General features: G+C 41.5%; 1 pseudogene; it reads left to right on the forward strand.

Moving 5' to 3' along the window:
• Positions 1 to 10836: 10836 nt before the first annotated feature.
• LOC149120045 (UBX domain-containing protein 6-like) lies at positions 10837 to 12325 on the forward strand (annotated as a pseudogene).
• The last annotated feature ends 1988 nt before the right edge of the window (positions 12326 to 14313 follow it).

A 14313-nucleotide genomic window follows, 5' to 3' on the forward strand; every position in this document is an offset into this window, starting at 1 on the left:
CATAAACAAGTCTAGTACCTGCTAACACTAACCGATAGAATAAATAAAGGGGAGAGTGATCCAGCATGGGAAGCGAGATACATAGCAGACTCATAGAATGGCAGATGTCCTAAATAGCACTCTGGCCTCAGAATCAGCCCTAAAGGCATTTGGATCTGGCTGAAAAGCCCATGAGAGTATTTCAGGCATGGAAAGCCAAGACACTCTGGCAAAAGATCTCTGCGAGTGAGATCCCAGGGGAAAGAACAGGTCTTCAAAGAAATAGGTACCTTTCTCTGAAGGGAGGAGAGAACCTCCACTTTGACTATGACCTTGTGTAAACAAGATAAGAGTCGGAGAACTCAGAGGGCTTCCATAGCCTTGGAAACTCATGACTGGAGCATAGGGAGATTACTGATGCCATAGACAGGAGTGTCAATTGGTAAAGTCAACAACAGGAGTCACTGTGCACTTACTCCTCATGTAGGATCTCTGTCCTTAATGTGCTGTGTATTGAGATTTAATGCTATAACGAGTACTCAAACAATATATTTCACTTTGTGTTTCTATGGGGGTGCAAACTGTTGAAATCTTTACTTAATGCATACTAAACTGATCCTTTGTAAAAAAAAAAAAAGGAAAGAAATTATCAACTCCCAACTTGACTCTCACTGGGATTAAACATGACAATAGGTCTGATCTCATTTCATCATCATTTAAAAAAAATCATCTATTATTTTTCACTTCATGTTTGTGTGGGAGCAAACTGTTGAAATCCTTACTTAATGTATACTAAGCTGATCTTCTGTATATTAAGATAATTGAAAATGAATCTTGATGTGAATGGAAGGGGAGAGGGAGTGGGAAAGGGGAGGGTTGTGGGTGGGAGGGATGGTATGGGGGGGAAGCCATTATAATCCATAAGTCGTACTTTGGAAATTTATATTCATTAAATAAAAGTTAAAAAAAAATCCCTCTTCTTAAGCATATTTGTTAAAAATCTCCAGTATTGTAGAAAAATACCACAAAGTGATTTCAGTCCATGAAAAAAATAGCACGTGGGATATATATGTGTGTGTGTGTGTGTGTGTGTAAGATATATAATATATATATAAAATAAAATACATGTTTGTAATATTGAGAAAAGATAAGAGGGTTAATTGGAAAGTTATATCCAACCATGAATAGGACAACTCACTGTGGCACATTGATCAATTTTTCCTTAGTTAGTCTATAAATTTGACACCTTGTAGCCCAGTTGAAGAGTGTTTGTAAAGTACATGGCAAATCAGACATAATGACCATATAAAAAAAATTAGCAACGTTAGCCTCAAGAATATTTCAGAATTGAGCATTCAAAGAAAAATATAGTGCAACCGAACAAAGCATCCAATATTCACCATATTAAAAACATGAAGCTTCTTCAAGAAGGAAAAGATGTAGTCTATATATCTTTAGATGCTTGGATAATTCCTTTAAGATTATTATCTAAAGTGGCTTGATTAAAGAGATTAGGATTATTTTAGTATGCTTTTCAAATGTAATAGAATATTTTACATGAAAGTCATATATGCATGTCAATCTCAAATAAAATATTTGTAACATGAACATACTGTTCTTTTTGAGTTTTGAAAGCTATTTTGCCCATATGAAAAATACTACACAAACACTCTTTTCATTCAGTACTTGAAGGAGGTTTCTGAGAGTCATGTAATTTGTATGAACGCCAACAGTGAATGCTTTTAACATTCTATTGATCCTCTGTTTAAAATAATCCATCCTTTTCTTTTACAGGGCTTTTAAGATTTATCTTTATTTCTGGGTTTATGCAGTTTAATTATGATCTGCCTTAGCATGGTTATTTTTTTTTCCATTCTGTGATTGGAGTGCAATGACCTGTTTCATTCTTAAAATTTATAGTTTTGTCAAAACTTTATAATATTTTCTAATGATTCTTTTTATTTCTGTGTTATATGTTGTTACATATCCTTTTTCACCTCTGGTTTTATTGATTTGGGTCTTTTCCCTCTTGTTTTGGTTAGGTGTTCCAATGGTAGATCTATTTTGTTTATTTTTTGAAAAAACAGCTCTTCATTTCACCTATTTTTTGTTATTTTACTGGTTTCATTTTTGTTTATTTCTTCTCATTTTAATTATTTCTTTTATTAATTTGGGGTTTGATTTGTTGTTGTTTTTCTAGGTCCTTGAGATACATTGATAGCTCATTTATTTGGTATCTTTCCAGTTTTTTCATGTAGGCACTGATTGCTGTAAATTTCACCCTTAACACTGCTTTTGCTGTATCCCATTCCTTTTTTTTTTAATTTATAAATTTATTTTTTTTAAAATTTATTTAATGAGCATAAATTTCCAAAGTACAGCTTATGGACCACAATAGCCTCCTCCCCCCCCCCCGTGTCTTCCATCCCATCCACAACGCTCCCCTCTCCCACTCCCTCTTCCCTTCCCCTTCACATCACAATTAATTTTCAATTATCTTTATATACAGAAGATCAATTTAGCGTATGTTAAGTAAAGATTACCACATTTTGCTCCCACACAGAAACATAAAGTGTAAAATACTATTTGAGTACTAGTTATAGCATTAGTTAAACACCTAAGAGTAATTGTGTATTAATTACAGAGCTCAACCAATAGTTTTAAGTAGAATATAAAATGCATCTTTTGCATTGTTGTGGCTTCCCCCCGACCTCCCTCCCTCCCGTGGCCCTCCCCTCACCCACTTCCTCTCCCCTCTCCCCCCTTCATCACATTTCATTTTCAGTTACCTTCATATACCGAAGATCAATTTAGTATATACTAAGCAGGGATTTCAACAGGTTGCACTCACACAACCGAACCAGGTATAGGGTATTGTTCGACTAGTACTGTTGTTTTTTAGTTTCATAGATAAACATATTAAGGACAGAGATCCTGCGAGGGGAGCATGAACCCAGTGACTCCCGTTGTTGATTTAACAATTGGCACTCTTATTTATGACGTCAGCAATCACCCGAGACTCTTGCTATGAGCTGTCTAGGCTATGGAGGCCCCTTGAGTTCACCAACTCTGAATTTGTTTAGTCAAGGCCATATCACAGTGGAGGTTCCTTCCTCCCTTCAGAGAAAGGCACCTCTCTCCTTGATGGCCTGATCCTTCTGCTGGAGTGTTGTTCGCCAGGATCCTTCATTTAGATTGTTTTTTGCCACCGTGTCATGGCTTTCCATGCCTGCGAGACTCTCATGGACCTTTTAGTCAGATCCGAATGTCCCAAGGGTTGATTCTGAGGCAGGAGTGCTGTTTTGGGCATTTGCCATTCTATGAGTCTGCTGTGTGACCTGCTTCCCCCGCAGGATCATTCTCAACCCTTTTGATTCTATCTTTCATTATTTGCTTACACTGGTCTTATTTGTGTACTCTCTTCGACACTTACCCTATCTTTTGGATCAGTTGTGTATTTATATTTGTCTCTTTACCAAGTGTGCTGGCATTGGTACCTGCCTCCTTGGTAAGACTGAGTTGAAATCCCCTGGCACATTTCCAGTTCCACCATTAGAGGTAGGTCTGATTGAGTATGTGCCGTCCTATATATCTCCTCCCTCTCTTATTCCCACTCCCATGTTCCACAGAGATCAATTTCCTATTAATTTTTAAACGCTTAAGAATGGTTGTGCATTGATTGCAGAGTTCAACCAGTGGTCTTGTGTAGAGCATACCGAGCAACAACAACAACAACAAAAATACTAAAGGAACAAAATAGTAAGTTTTTCCTCAACAGTCTAGACAAGGGCTGCTCATGTCATTGTCTCTCATAGTGTCCATTTCACTTCAATGGGTATCATTTTAGGTGCTTGTTTAGTTGCCATCAATCAGGGAGAACATGTGATATTTATCCCTTTTGGACTGGCTTATTTCACTCAGCATGATGTTTTCCAGCTTCCTCCATTTTGTTGTGAATGCCCGGATTTCGTTGTTTTTTACTGCTGTATAGTGTTCCATAGAGTTTCTTTATCCAGTCATCCGTTGATGGACATTTAGGTTGATTCCATGTCTTAGCTATTGTGAATTGAGCTGCAACAAATATTGAGGTGCAAATGCCTTTTTTCACCCCTTTAATTCCATTTGGGTATATTCCAAGGAGTGGGATGGCTGGGTCCTGTGGTAGTGCTATGTTCACGTTTCTGAGGACTCTCCAGACTGTCTTCCATAGTGGCTTTACCAGCTTGCATTCCCACCAACAGTGGATTAGTGTCCCCTTTTCTCCACATCCTCGCCAGCATCTGTTGTTGGTTGATTTCTGTATGTAAGCCAATCTAACCGGAGTGAGGTGGTATCTCATTGTGGTTTTGATCTGCATTTCCCTGATGGCTAGGGATCCTGAGCATTTTTTCATGTGCCTGTTGGCCATTTGGATTTCCTCTTTTGAAAAATGCCTGTTAAGGTCCTTGGCCCATTTTTTTATTGGGTTGTTTGTTTTGATTCTGTGGTGTTTTTTGATCATTGTGTAGATTCTAGTTGTTAATCCTTTATCTGTTGTATAGTTTGCGAATAACATCTCCCATTCTGTTGGTTGCCTCTTCGCTTTCCTGACTGTTTCCTTTGCTGTTAAGAAACTCTTCAATTTTAGGTAATCCCATTTGTTTATTTTATCTTTGATTACCCGTGCCTGTGGGGTCTTCTCCAGGAATTCTTCGCCTATTCCGATATCTTGAAGGGTTTCCGCTATGCTCTCAATTAGTTTCATGGTGTCGTGGCGCAACTCTAGTTCTTTGATCCATGTTGAGTGGATTTTTGTATAAGGTGTAAGGTAGGGGTCTTGCTTCATACTGCAGCATGTGGACATCCAGTTTTCCCAGCACCATTTGTTGAAGAGGCTGTCCTTGTTCCAGGGGTTGGTTTTAGGTACTTGTCAAATATGAGTTGGTTATAGATGTTTGGATTGATCTCCGGTGATTCTATTCTGTTCCATTGGTCTATCCATCTGTTTTTGTACCAGTACCAGGCTGTTTTGATTATAACTGCCCTGTAGTATGCTTTGAAGTCTGGAATTGTGATGCCTCCGGCCTTGTTTTTATTGTAAAGGATTGCTTTAGCTATTCTGGGTCTCCTGTTTCTCCATATGAATTTCAGCATCGTTTTTTCTAGGTCTTTGAAGAATGACTTTGGTATATTGATTGGTATTGCATTGAACTTGTAAATTGCTTTTGGGAGAATGGACATTTTGATGATATTGATTCTTCCAATCCATGAGCATGGCAGGTTTTTCCATTTTTTTGTGTCGTCTTCTATTTCTTTCTTTAGTGTTTTGTAATTTTCATCATAGAGGTCTTTGACCTCTTTGGTTAAATTTATTCCAAGGTACTTTATTGTTTTTGTGGCTATTGTGAATGGGATTGATCTTAGTAGTTCTTCCTCGGCCCTGGCATTGTCTGTGTATACAAAGGCTGTTGATTTCTGAGCGTTGACTTTGTATCCTGCTACTTTACCAAACTCTTCTATGAGTTTCAGTAGCCTCTTATAGGAGTTTATTGGGTCCTCTATATATAGTATCATGTCATCTGCAAACAGGGATAGTTTGACTTCCTCCTTTCCCATTTGTATCCCTTTAATTTCTTTTTCTTGCCTGATGGCTCTGGCTAAGACTTCTAGGACTATATTGAATAGCAATGGTGAGAGTGGGCATCCCTGTCTGGTGCCAGTTCTCAATGGAAATGCCTCCAACTTTTCCCCATTCAATATGATGCTGGCCTTTGGTTTATCATAGATTGCCTTAATTGTGTTGAGGAATGTTCCTTCTAACCCCAATTTGCTTAGGGTTTTCATCATGAAGGGGTGTTGTATTTTGTCAAATGCTTTCTCTGCATCTATTGAGATAACCATATGATTTTTGTTTCTCAATTTGTTAATGTGCTGGATTACGTTGATTGACTTTCGAATATTGAACCATCCCTGCATACCAGGGATAAATCCCACTTGGTCAGGGTGAATGATCTTTCTGATGTGTAGTTGGATTCGGTTTGCCAGAATTTTATTGAGTATTTTTGCATCTATGTTCATCAGGGAGATAGGTCTGTAGTTTTCTTTCTCTGCTGTGTCTTTTCCAGGCTTAGGAATTAAGGTGATATTGGCTTCGTAGAAGGAATTTGGGAGGATTCCCTCTCTTTCAATCGTTTGTAATAATTTGAGAAGAACTGGGGTTAGTTGTTCTCTAAATGCCTGGTAAAATTCTGCAGTGAAGCCATCCGGTCCTGGGCTCTTCTTTTTTGGTAGTGCGTTTATTACTGATTCAATTTCTTCCATGGTTATGGGTCTGTTTAGATTTTCTATATCTTCACGGCTCAGTTTAGGAAGGTTGCATTTGTCCAGGAATCTATCCATTTCTTCCAGGTTCCCCAATTTGTTAGCATACATCTCTTTGTAGTAGTTTCTGATGATTCTTTTTATTTCTATTGTGTCAGTTGTTACATTTCCATTACTATCTTTGATTTTACAGATTTGGGTCTTCTCTCTCCTTTTTTTGGTTAGTTGGGCCAATGGTGTGTCAATTTTGTTTATTTTTTCAAAGAACCAGCTCCTGGTTTTGTTGATCTTTCGTATTGTTTTTTTGGTTTCAATTCTGTTTATTTCTTCTCTGATCTTTAGTATTTCTTTCCTCCTTTTGGATTTGGGCTTGATTTGCTGCTGTTTTTCTAGTTCCTTGAGGTGCATAGAGAGTTCATTTGTTTAGTTCCTTTCCAGCTTCTTGATGTAGGCACTAATTGCTATAAACTTTCCTCTTAGCACTGCTTTTGCTGTGTCCCACAGGTTTTGATAGGTTGTGTTATCATTTTCATTTGTTTCTAGAAATCTTTTGATTTCTCTTTTAATTTCTTCGATGACCCACTGTTCATTTAGGATCATGTTGTCCATTCTCCATATATTTGCATATGGTGTAGAGATTCTTGGGTTGTTGATTTCAAGTTTCACTGCACTATGGTCTGAGAAGCTGCATGGTATAGTTTCAATTTTTTTGAACTTGTTGAGGCTCCCTTTATGGCCTAGTATATGGTCAATCCTAGAGAATGTTCCATGTACTGGGGAGAAATACGTGAACTCTGTGTCTGTGGGGTGGAGGGTTCTGAAGGTCTATTTGGTCTATGGCGTCAATTAGCTCAGTTGTTTCCTTGTTGAATTTCTGTCTGGTTGATCTGTCCATTGGTGAGAGTGGGGTGTTGAAGTCCCCTGTTACTATTGTATTTGAGTCTATATCTCCCTTTAATTCCTTTAGTAATTCTTTCAGGTAGCCAGGCGCCCTGTAATTAGGTGCGTATACATTTATAATAGTAATGTCTTCCTGTTGGATAGATCCTTTAATCATTATATAGTGCCCTTCTCTGTCTCTTTTAGTAGTTTTTATGTTAAAGTCTATTTTGTCTGATATTAGGATGGCCACACCAGCTCTTTTTTGATTTCCATTAGCTTGGAGTATCTTTTTCCATCCTTTCACTTTCAGTCTGCGTGCATCTTTGCTGATGAGGTGTGTCTCCTGAAGGCAGCATATAGTTGGATCCTCTTGTTTTATCCAATCTGCTAGTCTGTGCCTCTTTGTCATGGAATTAAGACCATTCACATTCAATGTGATTACTGTTAAGTACTGTCTTTTTCCCTTCATGTTTCCTGAAACGAGCTGTTTATGTATTTTGAACTTTGTTTGTGGGTTAATCTACATTCGCTTTTTTTTTGCAGTGAAGTTCTTGTTTTTGTATTTCTGTGTGCAGCACATCTTTGAGCAAGTGTTGTAGGGTTGGACGCGTGGATACAAATTCTTTCAGTTTCTGTTTGTCGTGGAAGATCTTTATTTCCCCTTCATTCACAAATGATAGCTTTGCAGGATATAGTATTCTAGGTTGGCATTGTTTGTCTTTTAAAACTTGGAATATATCATGCCATTGTCTCCTTGCCTGTAGTGTTTGCGATGAGAAGTCTGGGGTAAGTCTGATTGACTTACCCCTGAATGTGATTTGTCGCTTTTCTCTGGCACATTTTAGGATTTGTTCTTTGTGTGTCACTGAACTGAGTGTTGCCACAATGTGTCGTGGTGAATTTCTCTTCTGGTCTACTCTGTTCGGGGTCCTGGTTATCTGTTGTATTTGTGTGTTGTTATCCAGCTGCCTTTGTTTAAAGTTTTCTGATATTATTTCATTGAAGACACCGTCTAATCCATTCTCTCTTTCCACCCCCTCAGGGACTCCTATTATCCGAACATTACACCTTTTGATTGAATCTTGTAGGTCTCCGACCGTGTTTTTTAATTTTTTAATTTCTTCTTCCTGCGATTGAACTGACTGTATTATTTCTGGAAGTTTGTCTTCGAATTCTGATATTCGGTCTTCTATTTCATCTGTTTGATTTCCGAGGGATTCCACGGTGTTTTTTATATGGTCAATTGAGTTTTTCAGTTCTAGTATCTCATTCTGGCTTCTCTTTAAGATCTCTAATCCTTGGGCTTGTTTTTCATTCAGCTCTTGACACTGTTTCTCATTATTTCTAAGTATTCTGATTATTAATTTTCTGAATTCTTTTTCTGGCATGTTTTCAACTTCTTCTTCTTCTGCCTCTGTTGGTTTAGCCTGCTCCATTGGCAAATTTATATTATCTTCTATGTTGTTTTTTTGGTTTTTGGTTTTGTTTTTTGGCATTCCATCTGGGTGATTTTTCGGGTTGATTTCCCTTTACTATAGGCTGCTGTGAGTCTCTACCAATATCCTGTGTAACCAGGCTGCTCTACACAGCCCGCAGGTAAACAGACAGGATGGCTGCTCTCTGCCCACTGCAGCTCTGGATCCTGTGCTTTTTCCCCACCAGGAGGCGCTATTCAGTAACTTCAGTAGTCGGGTCTCAGGGCTTCGGGCTGCCCTCCCTTGAGCACCCTCAGCTCCACCTTTGGGCTCCGCCTCCGAAGATTAGTGTGGAGGCAAAGATAGTTCTCCTTTAAGCCCGAATGTAAACAAACAAAATGGCTGCTTCCCGCCCGCTGGAGCTCCAGGGAGGCGCCAAGAGACACTGGCTTACTCAGTCTCTCAATTAGTGTCCCTGAATCGTGCACTCTCTCCGCCAGCGCTACTCACTCTGTTCCGTTCTCTATTTCCTCTCCCACTCAGTCATGCATGTCCCAGTGTCTGTCCCAGGATGTGTTGGGGGAGGGGCGGCGGCAGCTGTGCCGTGGTGCTGGGCGAGTGCCCCGTCTCACCTCGGCCTCCAGCGCTGGTGCGTACATGCTCCTGCTGGTGTCCTGAGTCCCAGGCGTCCGCGTCCTCCCCGCGTGTCCACCCCAACACCCCAGTTTGAGGAAGGGCTTAAAAACTACAAATTTTCATCCCTCTTTGAACCTTCCCTTAGTGGAGCTTCGCTGTGCTCCCTCCCTCTCTATTCCGCCATCTGCCCCCATTCCTTTTTATATTCTGTACTGATTTCTTGTATGACCCACTGTTAAATCAAAAGCATGTTGTTCGGTCTTGATGTGTTTCCATATGATCTAGAGAATCCTGTGTGTTGAATTCCAGCTTTATTCCATTTCGTATCTGAGATGATGCATGCTATTATGTCAAAGTTTTTGAATTTGCTGAGACTTACTTTATGACCTAGCATATGGTCTATGCTTTTAGAGTACCAGATAAATCAAGCTAAGATGGCATCTGGAATTAAATTGATTTATTGTTCGGGAACAGTCTCTGGTCTTTCCTTATTGTACAATTTTATGGGTTATGGTTGCTGAAATTTTACTTTTACTAATGAGAAGAGTGAGAGTGATAGGTGCATTGTTGGAATTTTAGTACTTTGGACAACTGAAAGTATTGGCTATTTATGTTTATAACTCAACAATAAGACAAACCAATGAGAGAGGAAAATTATGTGAACACACTTCATAAAAGACCACATACCAATAAAAGTGCATGAGGAGCCAGCATTGTGGCAGAGCAGGTAATTCCTCTTCCCATGATGGCAGCACCCCATATGAGCACTGATTCATGTGCTGGCTGCCAATCCACCTCCTGGCTAATTGCATGGGAGAACAGCTAATTACAGTCTGGTTCAAAGAGAAAGCACAGTTCTTTGATATCCCTTTCTTGGTTGCATTTCACATATCATCTAATGTTGAGCACAATATGCTAAAAATACTTTCTTGAAGAAAAACAAGGCAAGTCACAGGGCAGAATAAAATACCTTGTCACACTCAGGAGAATGGATCATATGTTTTTAATAATTTATTTTTATTAATATAAAGAGAACAGATTTCATGTATTTCAAAGGTACAATTCTAAGGATATAATGACATTTATCTTCTTCCATCTTCCTTCCTTTTTGAATTTTTGGGATAACATTTTTGTTTATAGTCACAGGCAAAATGCAGCACTAAATAAAGAGTTCAACAAGACAAAAGTAGAAAGACCACAGTTCATGGGAGTAGACAAGCACTATAAATAATAATCAAATTCCAACATGACAGTTTCACTCATATACAATAAATTTGTTTATTACCCTGTTTATTAGCGACTACACATCGGAGAAAACATGAGGTTTTCATTTTTCATTTTGAGGTCATCAACTCCCTGTATATTTTGGGTGGTTTCCAGGTAACTGTTATGTTCAAAGCTCTTTAGAATCTTCTAGGCCCTAATGTCATCATACTCATTGACAAGAAATTTATATTTACTTTCGTAAATATTTAGAGAATGAAAAATTAAACTATCTTCGATTTTTGAAATTGTCCATAATGCACTTCTCTGTGCCCATATTTTTCCTATAAATATAATAATTGAGCCCATCCTGACTGGGCTGTGCCCCCTCCCTCCCCACTACTACCACCCCCCCACCACGATGAAGAAATTCTTCCAGGACATCAAGACAGACATCAAATTCAAGAGCTCGGGGCCTGGTCAGAAACCACAGACTCCCTGGGGGAGAAGGCCCCCAAAGAGAAACCCAACCAGCTGGCTCTGAGGCAGCCCTGCCCCGCTGGGGACCCACCGATGAGGCACAGATGGTGGCGGCTGGAGCAGAAGCAGCCCTGGGCCCAGGGACCCAGGTCCATGGGGAACCAGGTGAGGAAGGAGCTGCGAGCCCAGGCCACTGTCCGCGGGAGCCCAGGGGCGCAAGGGACTAACGCGGTCCCTGAGGCCAAAGAGGAGGGCTCAGCTCACCTGGCAGTGCCAGGCGTGTACTTCACCTGCCCGCTCACGGGGCCACCCTGAGCAGGGACCAGCGGGAGGCCAGCATCAAGGAGGCCATTCTCTCAGAGGCTGTGTCCATCATGACGATCCACACATTCAACAAAGCCCATGTCCGGGTGAAGCTGGGCGTGGACACCACTGCCAAGTACCTGGACAACCTGCACCTGCACCCCGAGGAGGAGAAGTACCGAAGATCAAGCTGCAGAACAAGCTGTTCCCGGAGCGCATCAACTGCTTGGAGGGGGCGCACGAGTATTTTGAGGCCATCGGGTTCCAGAAGGCCCTGCTTCCAGTCCTGATCAGGAGAGCCCGCAAGAGTTCTAGGTGCTGACCCAGGCGGTGGTGGCCGAGCCCCAGAACCTGCACAGGCACAAGGAGCAGCCGCTGGCCGCCAAGCCTGTGCAGACCACGCTGCAGGCCTCCAAATTCGAGCTGCCCGCAGACTTCCTCAGCCTCATGGCAGAAGAGGTGAAGCCAGAGCAGAGGCTCAGGGCGGATGCGGTGGAGTTGCTGAACGTGCTGCGGGCTAAGGCCAGGCGCGAGGAGGAGCAGCAGAGGGCGCTGCAGGGGTACAGGTTCACGTTGCTGCACGTGTGCCTCCCAGATGGCTGCCTGCTGCAGGGGGCGCGGGGGGGGTGCTGGGTCTTCGGTGCCCCAGGAGGGCAGGGTCAGGGTGCGTGCTGTCCAGTCGGCCCTGACCGTCCTGCCCGCAGGGACCTTATATGCCTGCAAGCGATTGTCGGCCCTGTACTGCTTCATCCGGGAGGCCTTGGAGAGTGGCTGGCTGCCCTTGGAGCTGCTGGCCTCAGGGGGGCAGAAGCTGTTGGAGGAGAACCTGGCCTTGAAGGAGTGCACCCTGGGGAGGGGTGCCCGGGCTGGGCGCGGGGCCCCGGGAAGTCAGACAGCAGGGCCGCGTGCTGCCCCCCAGCAGCAGGGTGGCGCTTGCTCTGCCCCCAGGTGCCCTTCGCCCTCTTGACCTTCTCGTGGGACCCAGCTGTGCTGGAGGACCTCGGGCTGCTGGCCGAGCCCCAGGCGCATGGCTCCTGAATCCCGAGCTCCTGGCAGCCATGGAGCAGCTCTTGTGCAACAAAAGCAGAGTTGGCCTCAAAAAAAAAAAACCTATCAGAGTTACATAGAGAGAGAAGGAGAGGCAGAAAGGGAGAGAGAGAGGTCTTCCATCCTCTGGTTCACTCCAGAATTGGCTGCAATGGCAGGAGATGCACCAGTCTGAAGCCAGGACTCAGGAACTTCTTCCGGGTCTCCCACCCAGGTCAGGGGTCCAAACACTTGGGCCATCTTCTACTGCTTGCCCAGGCCATAGCAGAGAGCTGGATCAGAGGTGGAGCAGCTGGGACTCCAACTGGCGCCCATATGGGATGCTGGCACTGCAAGTAGAATCTTTACCTGCTATGCCACAGAGTCAGCCCTGAAAGATTTATTTTTAATTCCCTCTTGAAAATCATAGTATGGAACACCCTGGGATATTATATCTTTAAAATGAGTAATGACATGTATTCATGATATTCTGAAAAGGAAAATTCATTGCAGTAATAGCTCCTGTGGGCTAAATCTAGCTCATTTCTGTTTTTGTAAAAAGTTTTATTGGAATACAACCCCATCTATTTACCTATAGCTTACTCATATTTTAGATGACAGCAGAGGCATTACAGTCCACAAAGTCAAAAATACTTACTACCTGGCTCTTTATAGAAAAGTTTGTCATACTAGTTTAAGATTAAAGATCTCTGGGGGCCGGTGGGGAGGCTCACTTGGTTAATCCTCCACCTGTGGCACCAGCATCCCATGTGGGTGCCGGGTTCTAGTCCCAGTTGCTCCTCTTCCAGTCCAGTTCTCTACTGTGGCCTGGGAAGTCAATGGAGGATGTCCCAAGTGCTTGGGCTTCTGCAGCCACATGGGAGACCAGGAGGAAGCACCTGTATCCTGGCTTTGGATCAGCATATTTCCAGCTGTAGCGGCCATTTTGGGGGTAAACCAATGAGAGGAAGACCTTTCTCTCTGTCTCTCTCTTTCTCACTGTCTATCTGTCAAATAAATATGTAAAAAAAAAAAAGACTAAAGATTAAGATTAAAGATCAAAGATATTTGATATGTTCTTGTAGGTTTTATCCAACATTCAGAATTGTTTACAGAATATGTAACATTGTAGGCAAGCCCTCAATAAATTAATTTAAAGGTCTATCATTTGAGCATTCATACATTGGAAACAAAACCCAGAAATCTTATAACTAGTCTGTTGTTTTGTCGAAACAATCCCCATTATGTTTTATATATGATACATATAATACATTAGAAAAGTTCTTATCAGAGGTGTGCATATGATTCCACAATATCCAGGGTTTTGTGTAGGATCTAATTCCAGTGAAGCTCTTACAAGATAGAAAGGATGCTATGTTTCAAATTTGAATAGATCTTATGAAATTACCATCTAAAAGAATGCATTAATATCATTAACTAATAGTGTATGAGAATAACATTAACCTCATATTTCCAACACATTTGATTGAGTCAAATCAATATGATCAGAAAAAATAATTTTTGTTCACTCTATGTTTTGTTAGGATCTATTTATTTAGTTATTTGAAAGTTACAGAGGGAGAGGGAGAGACCCAGAGAGAGAAAAAGCTTCTACCTGCTGATTTACTTCTCTAATGTCCTCAATGACCAGGGATGGGCCAGGCTGAAGACAAGAGCCAAGAGCTTCCTCAGGGTCTTGCACATGTGTGGCAGAATCCCAACACCTGGGAAAAATCTTTCTTCTTTCTTAGGCCATTAGCAGGGAGTTGGATCAGAAGTGAGCAGCCAAGACACCTACTGTGTCCATATGGGATCCTGGCATCACAAGTGGTGGCTTTACCTGCAACACCACTAGGCCCTTCGTTTAAATTTTTTAATGGTTTAAATTCTTTATCTTTTGCAGAACTTCATAGTACAAATTACAAATATCTGCAGATGTTTCCACGTATTTGTTCTAGCTTAATTTGCAACTTGTGTATAGTGAATTATAATTCTGAAAAATATGGGAGCCATGATGAAATAAACCTGTTGTACGCTTTTTTAAAAATGAAAAACATTGTTCATACCAAATAAACTTCATATTTTTCAA

Source organism: Oryctolagus cuniculus, chromosome 20 (genome assembly GCF_051225735.1).
Source record: "Oryctolagus cuniculus isolate XC-2025 breed Fujian yellow rabbit chromosome 20, ASM5122573v1, whole genome shotgun sequence".
Classification (NCBI taxonomy): Eukaryota; Metazoa; Chordata; class Mammalia; order Lagomorpha; family Leporidae; genus Oryctolagus; species Oryctolagus cuniculus.